This window comes from Asterias rubens, chromosome 8, assembly GCF_902459465.1.
Source record: "Asterias rubens chromosome 8, eAstRub1.3, whole genome shotgun sequence".
Lineage (NCBI taxonomy): Eukaryota > Metazoa > Echinodermata > Asteroidea > Forcipulatida > Asteriidae > Asterias > Asterias rubens.
The window spans coordinates 2469332-2488478 of record NC_047069.1 but is presented as its reverse complement, the minus strand read 5'-3'; the positions used below and the strand labels follow the sequence as shown (position 1 = coordinate 2488478).

At 38.1% G+C, this 19147-nt stretch overlaps 1 long non-coding RNA gene across 1 annotated transcript; it reads left to right on the top strand.

Annotated features, from left to right (window-relative positions):
• Window positions 1–16549: 16549 nt before the first annotated feature.
• On the top strand, window positions 16550–18811 carry LOC117293244. Its single transcript, XR_004519397.1, has 3 exons — window positions 16550–16638; window positions 18184–18275; window positions 18554–18811. It is a non-coding gene; the product is annotated as an uncharacterized LOC117293244 (long non-coding RNA).
• Window positions 18812–19147: the final 336 nt, after the last annotated feature.

Genomic DNA, 19147 nt, shown 5'->3' with positions numbered 1-19147 from the left:
GTGCTAGTAATGTCCACGCAGGAAATATAATCCCTTTAGGAATACGCAATCCGAGAAGCGTTTAAAATCAAACTCATGGGGAGAATAAGTAATAATATCTTTTTCCATAACTGCAGTACTTCGTACTTTCTCAAAAAGATATACTATCAAAGCTGCTTTACTTCTCTTTATACCACGTACGTTTTCATGCTCATATTTTATTAGCATAATACTTACATCCCGTTTTCTATACTTTCCGCCCAGGTAGTAGTTAAAAATCAGAACAGTTATTTTCCGAAGTTAGAAGTCTCCTGAAAAATCCGATAAATCTACTCTGCGTTAGTAAAATAATAGCAATGCAGTTCTGAAAAGAACACACTCCATCTGGCATGTAGATACACACATGATGTTACAGCAAACCAAATTGATACCTCATCACCGTGCAATGCCTCAAATCATATATTTTATTTGTTCATAATAATATTTCCAACAGATTTACTCATCAATGAATATTTATTTTGGCATTTCCGTAACAAGCAGAAACTACTTGACTATGACCACCAAAATCCTATACGTCCCCCCCAACCCCCTTTCAACCGCGATTCTTCGAGCTAAAAACGCTGTCCCAAACAAAAATTTATGTTGTCAAAATTAACCTTCTCATCAGCTCAAGTTAATTGTAGCACTTTTATTACAGGGGGAATCTAGCATGCTAGACTGTAGCCGGCAAAAACTTAAACCAAGTGGTTGACAACAGTACAACATGTAAGGACTGAATCTGTCTATGTCCCCGCTAGATACCACGTATAGCGAAGTGAAAATGAGACCGTTAAGTTGGCATAGCGCCCTCACTTTGCTCTGTGATCCTCGATTTATTTATTGTTCTTTTCAGTCGTAGGGAGTCATAGAGTTGTAGGAGTCCTACAATGACCAATGTGATGTTGCTTTGAAATCATATCTTATTTAATTAACCACAGTTTCTATTGTGCGCTGTTGACAGTCCAAACAAGCTTCACACACATTATTTTCAGTAAATTTAACCAAGTTTACCTTTGACAAGATGTACCATGAGCTAAGCACACGCGGTTACATTGAGTTGCAACGACGGACTGAGCACAAAACAAACCATTGACTTAGTCGTGTTATAAACAAAATTAGAACTATAATTTTGGAAAGGAAGAATATTCCGGAGTTTGTGACATGAGACCTTACCGGTCGCTGACGAAGCCAGTAATGGGTAAACACAGTTCCACCAACCAGGTCCACGAGAATTTCACTTGATGTCATGTGTTTGTGCACGGAAAGTGTGCTTTTACATTGCCCTCATTGTAAGACTTTGCTGCCAATATTAGCAATAAAAATCTCCCGGAGAAGCTGCAAATCCCTTTATTTACACCCTCAAATTATTTTATTAGAAGGGGAAGCTGTCAACAACTTCGCGATCTCCCTTATCACAACCCGACTTCACGCCGTACACAACGCAACAAACCCGGCGCTTGAGCTCGCTCAAACCTCAGTAATTTACGTTAAGTCTAGCCATACTCTAAAAAGAAAACCTCTTTTTAAGTAGAATACTGAAAATATCAAACAGCAAACTTGATTTAAATCATTGTCACATACAAAATTAAAAAACTATTTGACTATGACCACCAAAATCCAAACAACGTTACCCCTCCCCCTTTTTTCGGTTGCAAGTTTCAACAGGCTAAAACGCTGTCCCAAACAAATGTTTTTAAAACCTTCTCATCGGCTTATGCTCATTTTAGCACTTTAATTACAGGGGGAATCGGGAATCTAGCACCCTAGACTGTAGCCGGCAAAATCTTAAACCAAGGAGTTGATAACATTACAACATGTAAGGACTGAATCTGTCTATGTCCCCGCTAGATACCCCGTATAGCGAAGTAAAAATGAGACCGTTAAGTTGGCATAGCGCCCTCACTTTGCTCTGTTTTCCTCGATTTATTTATTGTTCTTTGCAGTCGTAGGGAGTCATAGAGTTGTAGGAGTCCTACAATGATCAATGTGATGTTGAATTCTGGAATTCTATTTTATTTAGTTATTCACAGTTTAGCACACGCGGTTACATTGAGTTGCAAGGACGGACCGAGGACAAAACTAACTATTGACTTAGTCGTGTTATACACAAAATTAGAACTATAATTTTGGAAAGGAAGAATATTCCGGAGTTTGTGACATGATACCTTACCGGTCGCTGACGATGCCAGTAGTGGGTAAACACAGTTTGACCAATGTTCACTCGATGTCTTGTGTTTGTGCACGAAAAGTAAGGTGTTATATTCCTCATTGTAATGGTTTTGCTGGCAATATTTTCAATAAAAATTTCCAGAAAAAGCTGAAAATCCCTTTATTTACACCCTCAAATTATTTTATTAGAAGGGGAAGCTGTCAGACAACTTCGCGATCTCCCAATACGCAGAGTGCAATATAAAAACTGGGAGTAGGTTATTATACACATAATGAATGTTTATGAGTGCAATGGTGCGAATTATGTTCATGAGTTGTAAGATGGAATGTTCTATTCAACGAGGCGGAGCCGAGTTGAATGGAACATTCCAGCTTTCAACGAATGAACATTTCGCACCATTGCACGAATGAAAAACATTCATTATTTGTTTTATATAACATCCAAGTAGATCTTTGTCATTTTGATTGAAAGATACAACTTTTAAAACAAACAAAGCGTAGGCCTACAATTTTTAATTGCAGAAGCCGAATGCTAGTAATGTTACTAATATGCCTTGCAGTAACACTGCTGCGTTACCAAAGACACGCGCACGCAGTAATGTTTTTACTCAGCTTTTTCGTTCCATCCGAAAAGTACCATTGCACGCTGGCAGCGTGCAATGGTACTTTTCGGATGGAACGAAAAAGCACGGTGAGTGACTCAGCGTGTATTGGTACTTTTATTTGCTATCACGTGACGGACAATCCTCCAATCAAATGGCAAGGATCTGCTTGGGTGTTATATAATATAAGTTATGACACTCTGGTTCCAGCATCTGATTGCAGGATTAGCGGAAACTGGAAGATAAACAAATACATTTTTTTTTAAATGAAATGAGTCAATAATTAGATTTAACAACCATTTATGATTCACTGTAACATGAATTTATTGGTGATGAATATGATACAATAAATAACCCCTTCTTGTACACAGTTGTCACAAACCTATTATTATTTTATGGTGTGATACTTTAGGTAAGGGCAAATTTCATAAAGCTTGTGAAGCACAAAATTTGCTTGCGCAGGAAAAAACGCCTGTTCATTTACTGTTACTGGCTACAACTCCATGCAATGTGTACATTGCTTGTCACTTGTTAGCTGAGTTAACTTTGCACAATTAAGTGAAGTCTAGGCCAGAAATCTGATTTTACTAAGCAAGGATTTGTTGTACTCTTAGAAAGCCAATTTTTTGCTTTTAAAAGCAGCTCAATGAAATTGGCCCAGCTGTTGTCAATACTTCGTATCCGTGGTGGAACTGAGCAGTTCTTCAACCTGTTGTACTCCCTTCAAAATTTATAAAGATGCATCACTATTTGTCATCTACTGGTAATTCTCAGCAGCAAGCAGTCTTTACATGTAACTATAGATCCAGGTCACTTGCACCCTTGCACGCACTTCCATTTTGGGGGTCAAAATGTGCCTAAAGGATGGTACACATTTTTACGCACCAATGCACATGTAAACACATGTACCATCCTTTTTGTGAATGCTTTGACCCCGAAAATCGAAATGCGCGCAAGTGCGCTGCGCATTGTGCAATGGTCTATAGAAACTTTAAGCTTTTAATTTATGCCAACTCTTATAGCAAGATATCTAGGCCACTACGTGATTCCATAGTGTAGCGTGGTTTATGGCGTGGGCCTAATTTCATAGAGCTACTTAAACACACAAAAAAGCTAAGCAAAGTAAATTTATGCTTACCAGAATAAGGTACCAAATTACTGGTATCCTGCTTGTTACTACTAAGCAGGGATTGTTAAAGCAATATTGTCTGTTTAAGCAGCTCTATGAAATTGGGCACAGTTTATTGCCATTGAAAACTGAAACAAATTCCAACACACTCCAACAACAGTGACATGTACAATGTACATGTACAATCAAAACAACCAGAAGAAGTGTGAAACTGAGGAACTTGAATAATTTTATGACACATGTCATTTATTGTTAACAAATGAAATTTTGGAAACATCTGATAAAAGTCAACATAATGTATGTAAACACGCCAATTTAAGTCTTTTTAACTTCTGTCGTGTATTTTGTGATATTTTTAATTAACCTTAATGGATTGAATTGAATTGAATTGAATAATTGGTCATGTACATGGTGAAATGAATGTTCTGTCTGAACACCAAAAATAAGAGCGCAAATCGCCTGCATCTTATTTACAGTAGACTCCTGAACAGGTGTTGTATTCATCCATTTGTTGTCCTACATTTTCTATTAATTACAGGTAGGCCCTATGTGTCACATTTCTTTTATTTTTTGTTTAAATACATGTAATAATTATTATCTGACATGTCTGGTTAAGAAAATCCAAAGTGTAATATTTACACTGGGGAAAATGAATATGACCCTTTTTCTTGCCCTACACGAATGTGGGATAAGCACTGCTTGGTGATTTTGAGTCCTGCAGGAAAAATCTACTTGGCAATTCAAATGGGATTTTAACCCATATCTGCCGCATCACTATTTAGCAAATAGTCACGACCAGTGACGAGGGGGCAAGGCCTAAATCATGTATTTCAGTATTATTGTGTGTAGCAGCTCCCACACACCTACGTTTTATTTTTTAAAAAATTCAAGAAAATAATTCCAAATTTTACAAAGTTTTCTGTCAGCAAAGTCCCCAGTGGTTTTGCTTGATATAACATAACTGCATAGGTTACAATGTTAACACATAACAGTCTTAATACACATTACCGTGTGTCATTGTAGATCTGTAAAACATTATCCTTTGATGTTCATCAACAATTGTAATTGGTAACAAAAACACAAGATAATCTTTAGGAGAACATTTCTGGATTGGTAAGCCTAGCTATGTACATTTTAGTGTGGAGCAACAAATATGTAATGTAGTTTCAGTTCAGCCTGAAGGATGTTCATATTTGAACTATAGGCCTACATGTACATTGTAAAGAGGCAAATAATAAACAAGTTAAACAAGCACATATAACATTGCAACTTTTCGTGTTCTTATTGTTGTCATGCAGGGGTTACAAATCAGGAAAGGTTCAAGCAGTTGGAGAGTGTTACAGTCGGCTTGCTGAACTTACATCCCTCGTTCCAAGCAGTGTGCCTATGGTGGCATTAACAGCAACATCATCACAGGGTATCAACAAGTGTGTCATTACCACTTTAGGGATGTCAAATCCAACATGCATTGAGATGTCACCAGAACGACCAAACATCAGGTATTCCGTCATCAAAACTAAAGTAACAGATACTGAAAGCCAATTTGGATGGCTAATTGATGAAATCAAAGAAAAACAACAGGATTGTCTAAAGGTCATAATCTTCTGCCAGTCCCACAACAATTGCAGGGAGTTGTATGCAACGTTCGATGAAGCACTAAGAGAGGCAATGTGTAACCGTATTGCCATGTTTCATTCATGTACAGCAGATAAAATGAAAGAAAGAGTTTTAAATGATTTCCCCAAACCCACTAGTCAAATTAGAGTTCTCATTGCTACTGTGGCGTTTGGAATGGGTATACATGTTGAAAGATTGTACACCGTCAGCCACTATGGTCCATCCCGGGATATCAGTGATTACTTTCAAAAAAGTGGTCGAATTGGAAGAGATGGCTTACAGAGTTCGCGGTGATCATGATGTTCCCTGGTTGCATGAGAGGTTGCAGAGTTGATGAACACATGAAAAATTACATCACCACAACAAACACGTGTCGGCGGAAGGTCCTTCTAGACTATTATGATCAATCTATCACACACACCTTAGAGAAAAAGGTTTGTTGTGATAATTGTTCTGAAGACGACAGCGGTCAAGGATGGGTAGAAAAACAACTAATGAAGATGACGTCAACAGCTTCTCTACCTCCTTCCTCACACAAACAGGGAAGGGAAGTCACAGATGAGCAAAGGCAAGACCTAAGAACCCAACTTCTCTCCTACCGAGACACAATCCTTCATGGAGAGGCATCTGCTATGTATACCGGTGTTGATTTAGCAAGTGGAATGGGAGTCTTGATGATTGATGCCATAGTTGAAAACTGCCACACAATTAGGTCATTATAGAGCATCTGCAAGCAAGTTTTTTCTCTTTTAGGAAAAGCAATTCAGATAAAGTATGGAGTATGATGTCCCAAACTTTAGGTGACAATTTCCAATCGGCAGATGAGGAAGGAGACGGCTCCAGCAGTACAAGTGAAGCAGCGGACAGCCTTTCATCTGAAGACAGTTTCATGTCAGAAGCTGATCATTTGAATGTTCTGTCTCTTAACACATCACAATCTGACACAAGTACATCTAGTGCCGATGATGAGCCCTTGGAAGTAGATTAAATGAACTTCAAAATTGTCAAGATTTTGCCATGTCATTCCTTCAAAAACAGATACTGAATAGTTTTATAAAGAAAGACAGTTCTCTAAAGAACAAACTCTACCTGGCAAGTAGATACACACACAGTGTTACCGCAAACCAAATATATATTGATACCTCAGAGGTTGCATGGAACACAAATTTCAGATACAGCATCTCATGTTCATCTCTGTTACCAAAATCAAGTTTGAGTTAAATTAACAGTGGGTGAACTTGTACATTAAATCTTCTTTCCTCCATGTTCAACCAGAAAACAATATACTTTCTGGGTGAAGGTTAAAACAATCTGTGTGTACTTTCTTTCTGCAAATCTGATCTGACTATTAGCCTGTCACTTGAAGTAAAGTACACATTTGGGCCTACATGTAACTGTATTCTAGCAACTTCATGTGCTATTTAAAATAATTATATTATTATATTGTTAGTTGCAGTGATACACATAAGTGAAGAATGCTCGAGTTTGAGTGTTGTGAAATTTGCTTATACCTTTTTCAGGTTAGTTACACATGTGCAGACTGTGTATTATCAGTGCTCTATGAGAGCAAAAAAAATTATGTGTTTTAATTTATGAAAAGCAAATTTTCAAAACAAAGAAAACTGAAAGTACAAAACAAGTAAACCAATTCGACTAATGAGAGTATTCTAAATGCTGACTACATGGGGACCTGCATGTGTACTGTTTACTTATAAATGTACATGGGGTGCCAACTATACGCTGTGACATTTTCAAAATTAACATGCCAAAACATTTCGCTGTCCACAAGGGACCTTTGATAAATGTTGATGAATGCAGCTCATACGAGTGGAGGTGTTTTATATAGGATGTAATTTGAGTTTGGTAACAAAGATACATACCTGTAAATGTTTTATCTGCGATACACACCTGTAAATGTTTTATCTGAAATGTACTGTGTTTCATGCAACCACTGATGGAGTCACGTGGTGATTCCAAAAGTCACTCAAAACACTCCCTGACAAATAAAGTAACACAAAATTTAGGCAATGTGTTTACTATTTAAAGGCATTGGACACCATTAGATTTGAGTAATGTCCGGTACATTGACATGCTTAGTCACAATGCACTGCCCCGAATCATGTGGCGTAGCAACTGTCTTGATAGTCCGAGGAATTCAAATTTAAGCGGTAACTTGTGATCAAGCAAGTCATTGTACCAGACAATATTCAAAATTAACACGCAAATGGGTTCTTACCAAACATGTCCAGTGCCCTTATGGCGTGCTTCGTAAACAACAAAAATAGGTTCAGTTATGTTTATCACTTCGTTCCAGTATGTAAACATACCAGAAGTAAGGTGCATCAAAAGACATGGAATAATTCAGTAAATTTCAAGGGAAATCCACACACCGAGGCTCTTCAAGAATAGAACTGGTCTTCTTGAAACAAGCTCTTCAAGCAAGAATGTCGAAGTTGTAATAAAACATTTATGTGAAGTTAATTTGAGGCAATTGCAAAGTTCACTCGTACAGCTTTAATTTGGAGAACCCTTTGAGGGTAGCTGTCATCCAGGTATGAAGAGCAACTCGGTCAAGCCGGGAAAGGGGATTTCTCGGGAAGTCAGGGAAGGAATGGAGTTTTCTGCCGGCCTTGTGTGAAAATATTTGCTCTCTATGCATTAGCGCTGCCAGGGCAATGACATCATCTTTCGCTGTGATTTTATTGTGCTGTCCAGAGGGCTTCTTGACATTTGCTGCCTTATCAGCACAGTACAGGATATGGTTGAGTGAGTCGGCAGCTTGCCCAACCCTAGCGATTGACTTGTCTGTAACTTTGCCATGGAAACTTCGACATTCTTGTTTAAATAGCTTGTTCCTGTGCTCCATCACACGGTCCATCTCCACATTTGTGTGTGGCTTCCCTTTTAGATTTATGAACCTATTCCATGTCAGTTGGGCAAGGAACCTCAGTATTTGGTATGCATATTTAAATTTCCCTGTGACTCTAAAAAGTGACAGAGCATAAACTTATAGAGAAGTAGAATTCTGCCACCATCACCATGCTTTCTTGCGTGCGTAAAATCTTCAGCAAGCAGACACAAGCCCAGACTTGCACAGCTGTAGTTCTCTACACAGTCTTTCTTTGGGTCCGAGGGTTGTGGTGCGGTTTTGTAGAGCAACCCATCATGTACTTTTTGGAAATGTTTCTTCAAACTTGACATGGTCTTGTACTTCTTGGTGCATTCTGGGCATTTCAAATCTTGATCTTTGATTGGAGTGGGAGTTGAGAAGATGGCATACTTGTTTAAAAGCTTACCAATCACGTCATTGAAGTATTGTTGCTTCTCCATTGTTTCATTCATGTTATAGTGCCGTATCGGTCCGTTTGGCTCATCCATACCAAAAAACCGTAGGGCAGCACTGAGAATAAGAGCCTCTGTTTACCTGTGTAAATCGGAGTAAATTTTAAGGAAAGTCTACCTGATGCACTGAACAACATAAACTGCAGCCTATACCAGGCAATAGAACAATTCACAGCCTTGACTAGAAGGTACACGTTTGGTAATTACTCAAAAGAAATATTAACTTAAAAACTGACTTGGTAACGAGCATTGGAGAGCTGTTGATAGTATAAAATATTGTGGGGATTTGCTCCCTCTGAAGAAACGTAGTTTTTGAGAAAGGGGTAATTTCTCACTAAAATATTAAAAGATTTCAAGCTAGAAATCTTTTATTCCTATCTGAAAGCACACAAATTTGTCCAACAGGGGTGTTTTTTCTTTCATCATTCTCTAGCAACTTTGAAGACCGATTGCCTTCCAATCTTCACAGGCTTGTTATCTTATGCTTATGATGGGATACACCAAGGGAGAACTGGTCTTTGACAATTACCAAACGTGTATGGTGCCTTTAAGGTGCATGCTCATATGAGTATTGGAGAGACACTTGTGCTACCCATGTGTAGTGATGCAGAGGAAAACAAAGTGACAATTTATTATTAGTAATGTTCAAATTTTAAAACTTATTTCAAAATTAAAAACTTAACATTTGTTTACTTTTGAATGAGGTCACTGCACGCATTAATGTGTTTCATGGGATCCGACGGTACGCTGTGAGCCTTTAGAATGTTTCTGGCTGCATACAAAGTGCTGATATCCCTGCACCCAGCACTGTCTGTAGAATACAGGAGTTTCCACAACACCTAATGTAATAAAGCAAAGAAAGTTAAACTTAATTATTTAAATGCCTCAATTATTACTGACAGTCTCTTTTTTCCACTCTGATGCTTGGTTTACTTATAAAAAAAATACTGTGTTTAGATTGATCTTTAAGTACAAAGAAGAAAAGAGAAAAAACTGAAATTTTATGACAATTTAATCTCTGTTAGTATGAAAGTGAACGTTGAAACCCTGATTCAAAATTAAGCATTATAACCATGGTCAATCCACAAACAAAAACTTTTCTCAAACTGATTCAAAATAAATTGCAAAGCTTACGTGTGTTTGTTTGTTTGTTTGTTTGTTTGTTTGTTTGTTTGTTTGTTTGTTTGTTTGTTTTGGTCAAGTTAAACTTGTGGCAACATATCCTTTTTTCAATTTTGAGTAGGAATCTAAAAATGTGCACAAGTTCAGAGCACCCAAAGAGGATAGTGAAAAATAAATTAGCTATACCTGACATCCACATTGTCCACTCCCAGATGAGGTGGCATGGTATAACCCATGAGTGAACTTAACTTTAAACATCATTTGCATGTTAAAAAATACCTAGTCCATGAAAATCCTCAAAGACAGGTAGAAGCACTCCCCACCGATCACTCTTGGTGGATTGTCTTCGGCCCTCTTGAATACATTCTTGCCGCTCGCAAGTCAACTGGTCTCCTCCACTCAGGATTGATGTGGGATGGTCTGTTTCAGAATGTGGGACGTAACTATTGATGTAGTCCATAATCTTGGTAATGTCTTCATTAGTGTTTTCGTTCTCCAAAGCAATACCAAGACCAACCTTCAAAACAATCCAAAGACACAGAATAAATATTGAACTTACAGTACACCGCATAACTTTCAAAAACAACCACACACAAAAAATAAGTGTTTTAGGTTCTTCTGTGTACGTCAAGCTAGTGGAACTAGTTTTGTGTTCATTCCTTAAAGGCAGTGGACAGTATTATTCAAAATAACTATTAGCCAAAAAACTTGATAACAAGTAATGGGGAGAAGTTGATAGTATAAAACATTGTGAGAAATAGGTTACAAAAGGAAAAAGGTTTTACAGGTAACTATCAATCTCTCCCCATTACTTGCTATCAAGTAAGTTTTTCTGCTAATAATTATTTTGAGTAATTACCAATATTCTTCACTGCCGTTAAATGCAACCAACATGAAAAAAGAAGATCTGAGGTGGTACAACAGCCCTTTTTATTAGTTTATCCCCCTTGCAATAACGAATGGACAAGTCCTCTTTTTGAACGAGTTTGATTGGGCAACACGTACCACGCGGCAATGTTTGCATATTCATAAGTGAATATATTTACATATCAGGCGACTGCGGGTTCGTCAAGTCCCTGTCCCGCAAGCAGAACAGGTTGGGGCCCGGAAAACAAAGAGTTTCTGTGACGCTGGCACGGGATTGGGACTTGAGTCAAGTCTATCATGTAACATGTAAATACCGTACTATGAGAAGAATGAAGAGCTATGCGTGGTGGTTAATGATTAGCAGCTCTCATGTAACATGTAAATACCGTACTATGAGAAGAATTTAGAGCTATGCGTAGTGGTTAATGATTAGCAGCTCTCATGTAACATGTAAACACCGTACTATGAGAAGAATGTAGAGCTATGCGTAGTGGTTAATGATTAGCAGCTCTCATGTAACATGTAAATACCGTACTATGAGAAGAATGTAGAGCTATGCGTAGTGGTTAATGATTAGCAGCTCTCATGTAACATGTAAATACCGTACTATGAGAAGAATGTAGAGCTATGCGTAGTGGTTAATGATTAGCAGCTCTCATGTAACATGTAAATACCGTACTAAGAGAAGAATGTAGAGCTATGCGTAGTGGTTAATGATTAGCAGCTCTCATGTAACATGTAAACACCGTACTATGAGAAGAATGTAGAGCTATGTGTAGTGGTTAATGATTAGCAGCTCTCATGTAACATGTAAATACCGTACTAAGAGAAGAATGTAGAGCTATGTGTAGTGGTTAATGATTAGCAGCTCTCATGTAACATGTAAATACCGTACTATGAGAAGAATGGAGAGCTATGCGTAGTGGTTAATGATTAGCAGCTCTCATGTAACATGTAAATACCGTACTATGAGAAGAATGTAGAGCTATGCGTAGTGGTTAATGATTAGCAGCTCTCATGTAACATGTAAATACCGTACTATGAGAAGAATGTAGAGCTATGCGTAGTGGTTAATGATTAACAGCTCTCATGTAACATGTAAATACCGTACTATGAGAAGAATGTAGAGCTATGCGTAGTGGTTAATGATTAACAGCTCTCATGTAACATGTAAATACCGTACTATGAGAAGAATGTTAAGCTATGCGTAGTGGTTAATGATTAGCAGCTCATGTAACATGTAAATACCGTACTATGATAAGACAACGGCTCCAGTCAGAACCGTAACCAATAATTCTGATAAATCACTTGTAGATAGTTGACAGCAAACCGAAACATTGATACCAGATACTAACAAGGTTGTAGGGATCCTAGATCCAAATATTGGCATAGCGTCAAGTTTGTATCACATTTCTGAAAAGAGTTCTGTGAGAAAAGAGAAAATAATTAATCAAAATTATCTTAATATGGTTGCTATCCGCCAACTATTAACTTACTTTGAATCATTTACATCTTTTAAAATAAAATCATAAGTAATTACCCTTCTATTGCTTTTATGCTTCACGTCGGATGGCCTTATTATTATAATCACGCCATGTTTAAAAATAATAAAAAATTCTTTACTTGATAAGTGAATACATAACAATTGATTTAACTGCTGATATCCGTCTTCGAAATATCGATACTTTGCAAAATGTTTGGATACAGAGGCCAGAGCTGTGTATTGAGAGAGTTGCGACATGGAGGGACCAGTTTTCTTTGGTCACGTGGTTGCTGGACGCCATGTTGTCTCCAAGTGCAGCACAATCCAATGGCTGCGCAGACAAGTCTGGCACCCCGTGTTCGCCCATGCGTTTCTTAGGAACAAAATGGCTTCTAATCGCAAATTGTCGCAACTCTCCCAATATACAGTAAATAATGTTGGGTAGAATATAACATAATGCTATCTATTATCAGCTATTCTTTTGTAATAAATGGAAAACTTGCATGACTCTGCATGGTAACTCTATTCTAAGATCCAGAGGTTGTAAATTGCATTTTCTTTGCGCCTTTTTTTTTTACTTACTATTCAATCTAAATCACTCAATCGGTGATGAAGAGAATTTTATTTAAAATCTTTGGTTTGATTTTAAAACAATAATACTGAAATTAATGGCTGTTTACTCTGTTTTGGGAAGTAAATAGAGTATGGTATCTTCTCTTTCACTCTAAACGTCAAATCATTAAGCGTAAAATGTTCTTATTTGTAAATCGGTTTTGGGGGTTGAACAAAGAATTGTCAATTCTTTGTTCAACCCCCAAAATCATTTCAAAATGTACCCTGTCAGTTTCCCTTGTGGTTTATATTGGTATCTGAAACAAAAAGTCGCATCCCATTAAGGTGATCCCCTGGCTGCCGCTTCCCAGGTTGTATCGTAAATTCGGTTTGGTCCCTGGCTCCACGGCAGTTAACGGTTGCAAGGCTTCTGACTGGCACCCCCAAACAAAGATATTGACAAAATAGGGTCACCGCCAACATAGGGCTAGATAGCTCAGTTGGTAGAGTGCCGGCACGTTAATCCGGAGGTTGTTGGTTCGAATCCCACTCTAGTCAATTCTTTGTTCCACCCAAACAACCATTTCAAAATGTAACCAGTTAGTTTCCCTTGTGGTTTATATTGATATTTGTAAATTGAAAACAATTGTAAGATTCAACGGCAACTGTTTTATTCCCTAAAGCTTTATTCAAATTTGGCTTCAGTTTTTAAGAATAAACCATCAAATTAAATCTCTACAAAAAAAGGTTTATCGTGGTTTTCATTACTAGGGCCAAAATAATCAACATGTTTGTTTTCCTACACACAGTGCGCCGAACCATGTATGAGTTCAATGCATATATCTAGACTATAGGGGCTTTGACAAAAGTAATATTATTTGTAAAACACAAAGGTTTAATTCGATGAAATGTCAACAATAATGAAACCATTTCCGGGGAAACCAAAGACACTCACACGCTTAATCCCAAATTTTCATCAAAACGATCAACTGCTTCAATATACGTGACCTCTAATCCCAATAGGTCAGAACCACCCTAAACAGATAAACACCAACAACAACATTGGTTGGACATCATAACTTCGTAACTCCTCCCACCAGTGTCACGAGACACCACCAGCCCCGCCCACCCCTCGGGACAGCTCGGGATCACTATTTCCATCAAGCTTTGCTATTTCACACTAACTACAAAACAGCCCCAGGACCCACCGACCACTCTCCAGTATTTTAAAAGTCAAATGAAATCCTGCATCAATAAATGGTTCCTTTTAGCGAACTAACTTTGAGACGTACTTATTGGCGGCAAAAGGATAACTCCGCCCATAGACTTTTTCGCAAATACCATTGCGCAAGCGCAGACTGATGAATGAGGTGCATTGCGCAAGCGCAGACTGATGAATGAGGTGCATTGTGAGATATATATGGATCATATTTGATCACCAGCTAGACCACAATGCACCTAATTCCAAGCTTTACGCGCGCGCCCCAGTATTTGCGAAAAGGTCTATTGACCCCTTGTACTGCATGATGACGTCACATGCAGCTACTGTCTTACCCGCTAGCCATGTGTGGGGAGTCAAATTGCCCGTAATTTAAATTATGAGTACGATCACATACTTTTTAAGAGCGTGATTCAACTTAAGTATAGTATGCCCACATAGGCCTACTCCAGAATATGAGCTGAAGATGCTTTAGGATGGCCACACAAATTGATAGTCGGATTCTGGACAGCCAAGGCTTAACTGCAGATAAAACAACTGTCTTCTCTAGCTGTTATACCTTCGACGTATGGTTTGGTCAGCTGTGGGTGACGGTCCTTTCCGGCTGCTACTGTTTCGTTCTATCTCAAACACCCTGGGCCCTCGATCTCTCAGTGAAGTCTTCAGGGTGTCCTCTTTCCCCGGCCCCTCGTTACTTCCAGATTCATCCCATGGACCCAAACTATACATTTCTAGAGAACCCTCGAGTTTGGCTTTCTGACAGTCAGCGCCACACTTGTCCCGAACCCACCAAAATAAAATATAGTCGGTGATTTGTTGTACATGTATTTTAATGTTCACCTTCATTTGAGAGACGTGAGTCTGCAAGTCAGTGGAACTAGGGGGAGGGGGGGGGGACAATCCCCCACCAATGTTGATGTCATTCGGGGCCTTTAAGCGTGCCCCGGACCCCACGCCGCAATGGCTACGCGCTCGCATACTCCATCTAATTTCATAATATTTTTTTTTCTGGTCGTTTGTTCCTTCTTTGTTAAGCATGTTGTAAGCAACAGCAACACGGATCTTCTGTTTTCAAAGAACTGTTCTTTTACAGTTGACATAATATAACTTGTCAAAATAGGAATAAAATACCGCACGCAACAAACAACTTGTATGCCTATAATCTCAATGGCATTCATGGACGCCACTTTCAGAATATTGGTTTGCCGAGAACATGTAGCGTAAAAAGCAAACCAAACTGGATTGTGCTTGTATTATCATAAGTCAAGTGGTTTACACTACTTGATTTATTTGCATAACAACAAACACGATATTGGAAGGTTGTGTTCAATGCACACAGTTCATGGCGTTATGATGTCTGAAGAAACGGTGTTCTATATATACCACGTGCACAGCAGCATTAAAAGCACAATTTAAAATGCGGTTTATAACAGAAAAGTAGTTTTTAAAAGATAGATATTGTTTACCATTTCCATCATTTTTCCTGGGCACTTTGTTTTCTGTTCACTATAATTATGTTTCTTTTTAGTTTTTTGGAGTAACTTTTCCAGTCTTCCGTTTTTCAATAGAATGTATTAAAACAAAAATCTAAATATAATTGAACTTTACAACAACTGACTCAAATACTTCCATGTAGTTGTTGTGTCATTTGCTTTAATTGAGACCAGTCTTTTGTGCTGTACAATTGAACTGCAATCTTAATTGATATTGTATAAAGTATTGTACAAATACGGGATTTGTTTGATCTCCGTCTATCCCTTCAGAATGCCACGCCCCTTCCACTCCCAAGAAATAAATTACCCCCACAAAATCACATCAAGCACTCGGAGTGAAGTTTCTGCTTTGGTGAACATTGAGAAGCTTTTCAATGAGTCTTTATACCGGATCAACAATCTTCAAACTTATTCAACAATAATTAGTAAGTGTTTCAAATACATTTACATGTTCTACCTGAGTGGAATTTGCGGGGAGGGGTGATGAAAGAAAAACGAAAACTGAAAGGTAACTACCCCAATTAGCGGGATCGGGAAGCTAGAATTTTGATTAGTTGTGTCATGTTCCTTTTGGAACCTGCTGATGAACTCTTAGCCAAATAATCAACCAGTTATATTCAATGTTCAACCAACCAAAGTATTCAATTTTTGGGGTCAGTATTTCAGACTGCAAACGTCATAATACACGTTCCACAAACACAGTACGGAATGTCATTGAAATGACTAACTCAGCACACACTATCGCAATGGTTGCAACAGGCCACCGTAGAATGCTGTGCAACGTGTGGGGTTTTCCAGTTGTGAGAAATTGATACCATTGCATTGCGCACGGGATGCCGATTAGATCAATACTTGTACTGTATACATTCACATCGGTGTCGAGTTGGCGAAGGGGTGCACTGCTTTTACGTTTTGAACATTGGTTAACGACCAGAATCCATCACTGTTGCCGGCCATTACCACTTACGATTCATCAAAAAGGTTCAAGTGTACGCAGTGAGCATTAGTCACATCTACAGCTTGAGGTAGGACTTTACTTGCACTGAGGTTCTATGTTGTCTTAATGAACGTGACCATCTAAGACGTGTAATAACTGACACGTTAGCTATGTGTGTATCCTGGTGTCAAGGGTTTTCAGTAACAGGAAAACTGTTCAAAATAAAAAACCAAATTATTTTTTTAAGTCATCCATCCAACCTTTTTACAATGACACTTGCACTCCATCGTGTGTTGAAATCTTAAAAGCTTTGGTTTTACGTTGCGAGAGATAGTCCGTCATTTACAGTGTTAATGCATACACGACATTCGAGCGGCGTCATATGTTTTCAAACCTTTCATTGTTGGCATTTTATTAAATAACAGAAGCTAGTATGGCGTGCATAATTAATCAACAATCTCATTCAATTAATATTAAACAAATTTAATTACATTTTTGTCCTAAGACATATGGCTACTAGATCATAATCCAGAGATATCACAAGGCACGACAGTAAAACACCCCCATCCCCCTTGAAGCACAAACACTTCATTACAATCGGTGTTCCCCTATTTCAGACCAGCATTTTTTTGTTTCAGGAGATAAGAAACGAATCTGTTATGTTTTCTCATTAATGTAGACATATTATTTGCTACGTTTGTCAGAATTATTACAGTCTGCAGTTTATAAAAAATACAAAAAATCATTTTCACTTAAAATACTTTAATTTCCCCCCATATTGGCACGCCTTAGAATCCCAAGATGATAATTTTGTTTTGAACTTTCGAGGTTGGATGATGTTTCTTTGACTCATTTGATTGTGGGCATAATAATGCATTAGTGATATGTACCAAAATATAATCATTTTATAAATGTTTGAGCATAACCTACCACAGGAAACTTTATTCTTGGCATGATTAAGCCTGATAAAAATACAGACCGTGAGTAAACAGCAGAGCTTCTATCACCGGTGGAGCTTGCACAGTCTTGCGGTAAACGGGAATCAAATTTGGAGTTCGAAAACATTTGAGGGTCGATAACATAATATGACCCTACGATGAATGTACATGATTCATTTCTCACAAATCAGTATTTCGTATTGCATGTACACGCTCTTGTATTGAAACTCGATCTGACAAGTTGCAGTGAGACAAAAACGAGCGATGTTTTAGAAGTTCATGTCTTTTTTAGGAAACACTACCATATGACATCTCCTTAAAAGTCTTCATTCATTCATTCATGAATTTTTGTCACATCAAGTTCCACAAACTTTATACAGGTGTTCCTTGCCCTTTGAACAAACACATCAGCCGTTGATGTGAGGAAAACTACATATGTAGCACACACTATCGCAATGGTTGAAAGAGGTGCACTTTTAATGCAATATGAACCTTTGTACCATCGACCCATGACGAACACGATGTGTGGTTAGGGTATGTGGGGTTTTCTCAGTTGTGAGAAACTACCACTATAACGCATACCTCATGGCCGTGTGATTTAAGCCCAAACCATTGCGGAAGTACAACATTTTGTAGGTTGGCGAAGGAGGTGCACTGTTTTTGTAATGTAAACTTTAACGTTGTTTATCGCACAGAGTCCATTACTGTTTCCGACAATCTTCCACTTTCCATTCATCAAAGAGGTTCAAGTGTACGCAGTGAGCTTTAGTCACATCTACAGCTTGAGGTAGGACTTTACTTGCACTAGGCTATGGTGTCTTAAAACCATTGGACACTTTCGGTAGACAGTGTTGTCCAAAGGCCCACACTTCGTGTATCACAACTTATGTATAGGATAATGCCCCAGGTGCGCGCCATTCGTGGGTACGAATGGCCCGAGGGCATTATGCGACTTAACCCAAACCTGTGACGTCATGCTATTGTTAAAATCGCTCCATTATTTTGCACGAATGGCGCGATATTGTTAAAAATTGTTAAAGGCAATTGTTTGTATGTGTTATGTAGGGCCAAAGCCTTTTCACCAGTGAACACCACTGGTGGTGCGTGAACATGGTACATGGACGAAGACCAAGGAAATACGCTCGTTCCATAGACAGTGGCGTTATGGATTGGGAGCTAAAGTGGCAGCAGAATTTTTTTTTTTCCTGACTCGAGGTAAATTTAGTGAAGTGATAGAAAGTGACTATGACACGGATGATGTTGTAGCCGACTTGCTCGGTCTACAAAAAAACCAATGGTTAAGATAAAAGAAGTGACCTACCGTACAAGCCTGAGTTTAAGATATTTCTGACATAATTTAACAAAATTAACAAATTTAAGCTAACTTAATGATCAACAATTTCAGTTAAATTCCTGCTATTTTATAATGATATTGGAAGAAGTATCTTTGCAAATTTAATTTTGAGGGAGTTTACCACTACCATGTTTGTGTATGACAAATTAAGCATTTTTAATTAATTTAAAAAAGTACTGGTTAAAACGAAGTTGATTTATCTGACTTTAAGACCTGCTGAAATAGCTGTTGTTGTTAACTAACATTTTTTTTTTACATCACAGCTGAATAATAATTTAACAATGTATATGTTTACTTGTGGAAAG